Below are 6,136 nucleotides of genomic sequence, written 5' to 3'. Positions count from 1 at the left end.
AAAAGACCTAAATGAATGATCTCTGTGAGTGAGATCCCAGTGGAAAGAACGGGGCCATCAAAGAAGGAGATACCCTTCTCCGAAGGGAGGAGAGAACCTCCACTTTGACTATGACCCTATCTGAATAAGACCAAAGTCAGCGAACTCTAAAGGCTTCCATAGCCCTGGCAACTCATGACTAGAGCCTAGGGAGATTACTGACGCCATGAACAGGAGTGTCAAATTGTTAAGTCAGCAACAGGAGTCACTGTGTACTTACACCCCATGCGGGATCTGTCCCTAATGTGTCGTCTAAAGCCAAGTGATGCTATGACTGGTACTGAAACAGTATTTTTATACTTTGCGTTTCTGTGTGGGCGCAGACTGATTAGGTCTTTGCTAATTATATACTGAAGTGATCTTCTGTATATAAAGAGAATTGGAAATGAAAAAAAAAAAACAACCTGGTGTTAAAATGGAAATGGCATAGAAAATTAATTATTTTGAAAAAAAAATTATGTAGGATCTCTGTCTTTAATGTGCTGTACATTGCTATTTAATGCTATAATTAGTAATCCAATGGTAGTTTTTTCACTCGATGTTGCTATATGGGCAAAATGTTGAAACCTTTACCTAATATATACTAAATTGATCTTCTGTATACAAAGAGAATTGAAAATGAATCTTTACATGAATGGAAGGGGAAAGGGAGTGGGAGGGGGGAGGGTTGCGGGCGGGAGGGAAGTTATGGGAGGGGGGAAGCCATTGTAACCCACAAGCTATACTTTGGAAATTTATATTCATTAAATAAAAGTTTAATAAAAAAAAAAAAAGAATGCTCAACTGTACTGTGCTAAGGAAGGACAGAAACATGATATTTCATACGTATTTTAAAATTTCTTATGAATGATTTTCTAGTAAAAAACTGCTTAATATTAAGTGTTCTTATGCTCAAATTCTAAAGGCAGCCTTAGTCTTACACTGAACTTTGCAAGACTTTTTTTTTATTTTAAGACTTTTTGCTCTTTTTGCTGGCCCTTCCAATGCGATAAGCTGCTTCAGGATGAAGCTGGACATCTCCTTCCCAGCCACTGGCTGCCAGAAACTCATTGAAGTGGATGATGAATGTAAACTTTGTACTTTTTACAAGCAGTGTATGGCCACAGAAGTTACTGCCAGCACTCTAGCTGAAGAATGGAAGGGTTAGGTGGTGTGACTCAAGTGGGAATGACAAACAAGGTTTTCCCATGAAACAAGGTCTCTTGACCCATGGCCTGGTCCACCTACTGCTGAGTAAGGGGCATTCCTGTTACAGACCAAGGAGAACTGGAGAATCAAAGTGCACATCTGTTTAGGGCTTCATTGTTGATGCCAATTTGAGTATTCTCAGCTTGGTTATTGTAAAAAAAAGGAGAGAAAGATATTCCTGGATTAACTGATACCACGGTGACTCATTTCCTGGGTCTCCAAGGAGCCAGAAGAATTTGCAAACTTTTCTTTTTTTTTTCATATATACAGAAGATCAATTTAGTATATATTAAGTAAACACTTCAACAGTTTGCACCGACACAGAAACATAAAGTGTAAAATACTGTTTACTAGTTATAGTATTAATTCACATTGAACAACACATTTAGGACAGAGATCCTACATGAGGAGTAAGTGCACAGTGACTCCTGTTGTTGACATAACAAATTGACACTCTTGTTTATGGGGTCAGTAATCTCCCTAGGATCTTGTCATGAGTTGCCAAGGTTATGGAAGCCTTTTGAGTTCGCTGACTCCAATCTTATTTTGACAAGGTCATAGTCAAAGTGGAAGTCCTCTCCTCCCTTCAGAGAAAGATACCTCCTTCTTTGATGACCTGTTCTTTCCACTGGAATCTCACTCACAGAGATCTTTCATTTAGGTCATTTTTTTTTTTTGCCAGAGTGTCTTGGCTTTCCATGCTTAAAATACTCTCATGGGCTTTTTAGCCAGATCTGAATGCCTTAAGGGCTGATTCTGAGGCCAGAGTGCTGTTTAGGACATCTGCCATTCTATGAGTCTGCTGTGTATCCCACTTCCCTTGTTGGATCATTTTCTCCTTTTTTAATTCTATCAGTTAGTATTAGCAGACACTAGTCCCTTTGACTCTTAGTCCTATTATTATGATCAATTGTGAACTGAAATTGATCACTTGGACTAGTGAGATGGCATTGGTACATGCAACCTTGATGGGATTGAATTGGAATCCCCTGACACGTTTCTAACTCTACCATTTGGGGCAAGTCAGTTTGAGCATGTCCCAGATTGTACATCTTCTCCCTCTCTTGTTCCCACTGTTATATTTAATAGAGATCATTTTTCAGTTAAATTTAGACACCTAAGAATAATTGTGTGTTAATTACAGAGTTCAACCAACAGTATTAAGTAGCACAAAAAATATTAAAAGGGATAAATTATTAAGTTGTACATCGACAGTCAGGACAAGGGCTGATCAAGTCACTGTTTCTCATAGTTTTGATATGTTGTGTTGTTATCCTCATTTACTTCCAGAAAGTTTTTGATTTCTCTTTTGATTTCTTCTACGACCCAGTGTTCATTCAGGAGCATGTGGTTCAGTCTCCATGTGTTTGCATACGCTCTAGGGATTCCTTAGTTGCTAATTTCCAACTTCATTCCACTGTGGTCTGAGAAGCTACATGGTATGATTCTAACTCTTTTGAATTTGCCTAGACTTGCTTTATGGCCTAGTATGTGTTCAGTCCTAGAGTAGGTTCCATGTACTGCTGAGAAGAATGTAAATTCTTTAAGTGTAGGATGAAAAGTTCTGTAGATATCTGTTAGATCCATTTGGGCTATAGTGTCATTTAAATATAATGTTTCCTTGTTGATCTTCCGTCCGGTTGATCTGTCTATACAAACTTTTCAATCTCTCTAAAGAAGATGATGTATGCCAGTATGTTGTAAGAAAGCCTTTAGACAAAGAGGATAAGAAACCTAGGACCAAAGCACCCAATATTCAGTGACTGGTTACTCCACATGTCCTCAACACAAACTCTGGTGTACTGCTCTGAAGACACAGTGTACTAAGGACAAGGAAGAGGCTGGAGGATGTGCTCAACTTTTGGCCAAGAGAATGAAGGAGGCCAAAGAAAAACACTAGGAACAGATTGCCAAGAGACAACGGCTGCCTTCTCTGAGAATGCCTACTTCTAAATCTGAGTCCAGCCAAAAATAAGGTTTAATAACAACAAATAAATAAGATTGAATTTCAGAAAAAAGGACTTTTCATTTTTATTCCAGTTTACATAATAAATATAAGTTAATCATCGAATTCTTTCTCATCACTGAAATATGTGCTTTTCTTTGTCCTCAGGCATCTTGAATTGTCTGATGTTGAGGGACCCTCTGAACTAGGTTTTCGGATTCTTTTTTTGCTTCTTCTTCAATTTTGGCTTCCTGGAAGGCTATGGCCTGGCTGATGCTGTCTGGGCAGGGTCTTCCCCTTTATTTTCACTTTCTGCTACATCCTCAATCTCTTCTTCTGTTCAGGAACTTTTATTGTTTTTGTTTTTCCTTTGGCGATTCAAATCCTTCATGCATATTTTAGGACAGGTATAATTTAAGTGTCCTTTCCCTGACAGCCTACATTCCAATCAGTTCACTTAGAGCAGTCAAGAGTCTCTCAGCCAACTTTCACAGCCCACATCTGTTACACTTGGATCCATCAAAGCTGTTTCAACTTTGGATAAACTCAGCCACTGTTCCATTGTCAACAGCAAAGTTTGCTTTTATCACTCTGCCAAATAACTGCCTGTTGTTTATTACCCTGGTGGAGTTCTGTGCAGTCTTTATCCAAAATCAGAGTGAATGCAACTTTTTTACTCTTCCTGGTATCTTTTTCTTTCATTATAGTAAACTTTAACACCTTGCTGTGATGGGAAAATATCCTGTATAAATCACTGTTCTCAGGGAAAGAAGTAAGCTGGAGATGTATGCTATGCTTTTCTCATTTCTTCAGATGGGGGTGCAACATGCGAGCCTTTGCCCAGCTGGCTCAATCTCAACTCCGCCTGACTCCTCCTGTCCCCTCCCTGTGTTCTTGGCATCACAGGTCCTTCAGGGGAAGGCACCAATAAACAGCATAGTGGCTGCCAAATCCTCAAAATCTAAAATCAGAAGGGATCAACTTTTTTCTTTTTCTCTGTTAAATCAAGCTTTGAGACCCTGTGATGACATTTTATGGAGATCCCCTTGTTTTCAAGTCACTAAAATACATCAGGTCTTCCATCTCTCCCTCTCTCTCTCTCTCTCTCTCTCATTTTGGATATTTATTTATTTGAAAAGCAGAGTAAAAGAGAAAGTGAGATCTTTCATTTGCTGGTTTATTTCACAAAGGCCACTATGGCTGGGGCTGGGCCAGGCTGATGCCAAGAGCTAGGAACTCCATCCAGGTCTCCCACGTGGGTGCAGGGGCCCAAGCACTTGATTCATCCTCCACTGCCTGCCCAGGTGCATTAGTAAGGAGCTGGATTGGAAGTGGAACATCTAGAACTCAAACAGATGCTCACACAGGAAGCTAGTGCTGCAGGCAGTGGTTTAACTGTCTGCACCACAATTCTGGCCCAGGTCTTCCATCTCTTATCTCACTCAACGTTTTGCCCTACTCATGTGTCAGTAAGATCTACGGCTTCAGGAATATGAACAGAAGAGGATGTTGCAGTCAGCTCTTGAACTCTTTCCTTTCTTGCTTAGCAGGGGAACCTGTGGGATCCCTTCTCCCTCTCCCTTTTCTTGATATCTCTACCATGTATGTTGGGGCAGAGATGAAGAGGGAGGCAAGGGGTGAGCATCTCACATTTATCTGCCCTTGTGTGGTTCATTCCATTGTGAGTGTCCTTTCTCCTGGGACTCCTCCTTGATCACAGAAGCTTTCTACCAGCAGGAGTCTAAGCAGTGCCTTCCTTGTGAGTTTCAGTCGTCTGAGACCTGGCAGGAGCCTCCGTCTGTACTTCTCTCTGAGATGGATCCACCCTCTCTAACCTCTCCCAATGTCCCTCCTCTTACATTCTCTTCCAGGGAACTCACAGCTTCTTGATATTGGGTTCATGCCTGTCAGCCACCCTTTTGTCCAGTGGGAAGTGTTTCAGCCCACTTAGTCTCTATTATCTGCTGAAACTCTTTGCCAGGCTAAATGGTGGTGCTGCAGTGGCCCCTCCGCCCTGCCATTGTTCTTGTGTTCTCCTGTTCTCCTGTTGCACCCTTCAGGTATGTAAAGGGGAGAAGAAATGGTTACTTTATAAGAAGATGTTCAACCAAAGAATGAGACAAGAGGCTTTCATTCTAATGGGCATGCTCCAAGCTTGCAAATAATTCACTTGGCATCATCTTCTAGCAACCTCCTCCCTCCTCACTAGTCCAGAGATGCAGGGTGTTGGAGTCCATCACCCCCTCTCTGGGGCTGGCTGTGGGATGATTTTTGGAAGGCAGAATCCATCTCCTCTGCAACCCCCACATCCTGGAGAGGGGGGTTTGACTATAATGCCTGTTTTCCCCTACAGAAGATGAGGTTATAGTGGTGCTTCTTTGTTTCCTGTGTTTTCAGCCTCGTACAACAAAAGTCCCCTTAACACCTTGTTACTTTTTCTCTTACTCCCTTCACTTTATATCCTTGCATTACCAATGTTGCCAGCTTCCTTGACCCAGATTGTGAAGAATGGAACCCAGTGGTAAATCCTTTGGGCTGTGCAGTGATACTGTGGCAGGGACCAGGGCGTATACAGGTGGTGCCACAGCAGGACTCTCATTACAGGGCTTTGTCACAGTTACCTTCAGATGAAGTCCTTGTACTGCCAATGTTGTCCTTGTAACATTCAGGCAATATGACCTTCAGTCCTCTCTTCTGAAAATGGGTGCTAATAATTAATTTATAGGGTTGCTGCATGTGTGAGTAAAGGGGACATATGAGAGGGCTTTGACAAGTTCATGAAAAAATGGATTTGAAAGACAATGCAAATTTTCAGTGAATGTTTTCAAGCCCCCTCACATGTGAAGCTTCAGTGTGATACTCATCACATTTCAAGTAGAGTTAAAAAAGTTAAAAAAAATCAATAGCAATAGCAGAAAGTAATATTACAAGCGTAAAAATAATATATGCAGAGGTCAACACAAA

The 6,136-nt window shown here is 41.1% G+C and overlaps 2 pseudogenes; one reads left to right on the top strand and one right to left on the bottom strand.

Moving 5' to 3' along the window:
- The first annotated feature begins 1,042 nt into the window (after positions 1-1,042).
- Positions 1,043-3,202, top strand: LOC133758435 (small ribosomal subunit protein eS6-like; annotated as a pseudogene).
- An 84-nt stretch (positions 3,203-3,286) lies between these two features.
- LOC133758728 (zinc finger CCHC-type and RNA-binding motif-containing protein 1-like) lies at positions 3,287-5,908 on the bottom strand (annotated as a pseudogene).
- Positions 5,909-6,136: the final 228 nt, after the last annotated feature.

Source organism: Lepus europaeus, chromosome 4 (genome assembly GCF_033115175.1).
Source record: "Lepus europaeus isolate LE1 chromosome 4, mLepTim1.pri, whole genome shotgun sequence".
Lineage (NCBI taxonomy): Eukaryota > Metazoa > Chordata > Mammalia > Lagomorpha > Leporidae > Lepus > Lepus europaeus.
Note: the sequence above shows the minus strand (reverse complement) of the source record. Positions and strands in the feature narration are given on the sequence as shown.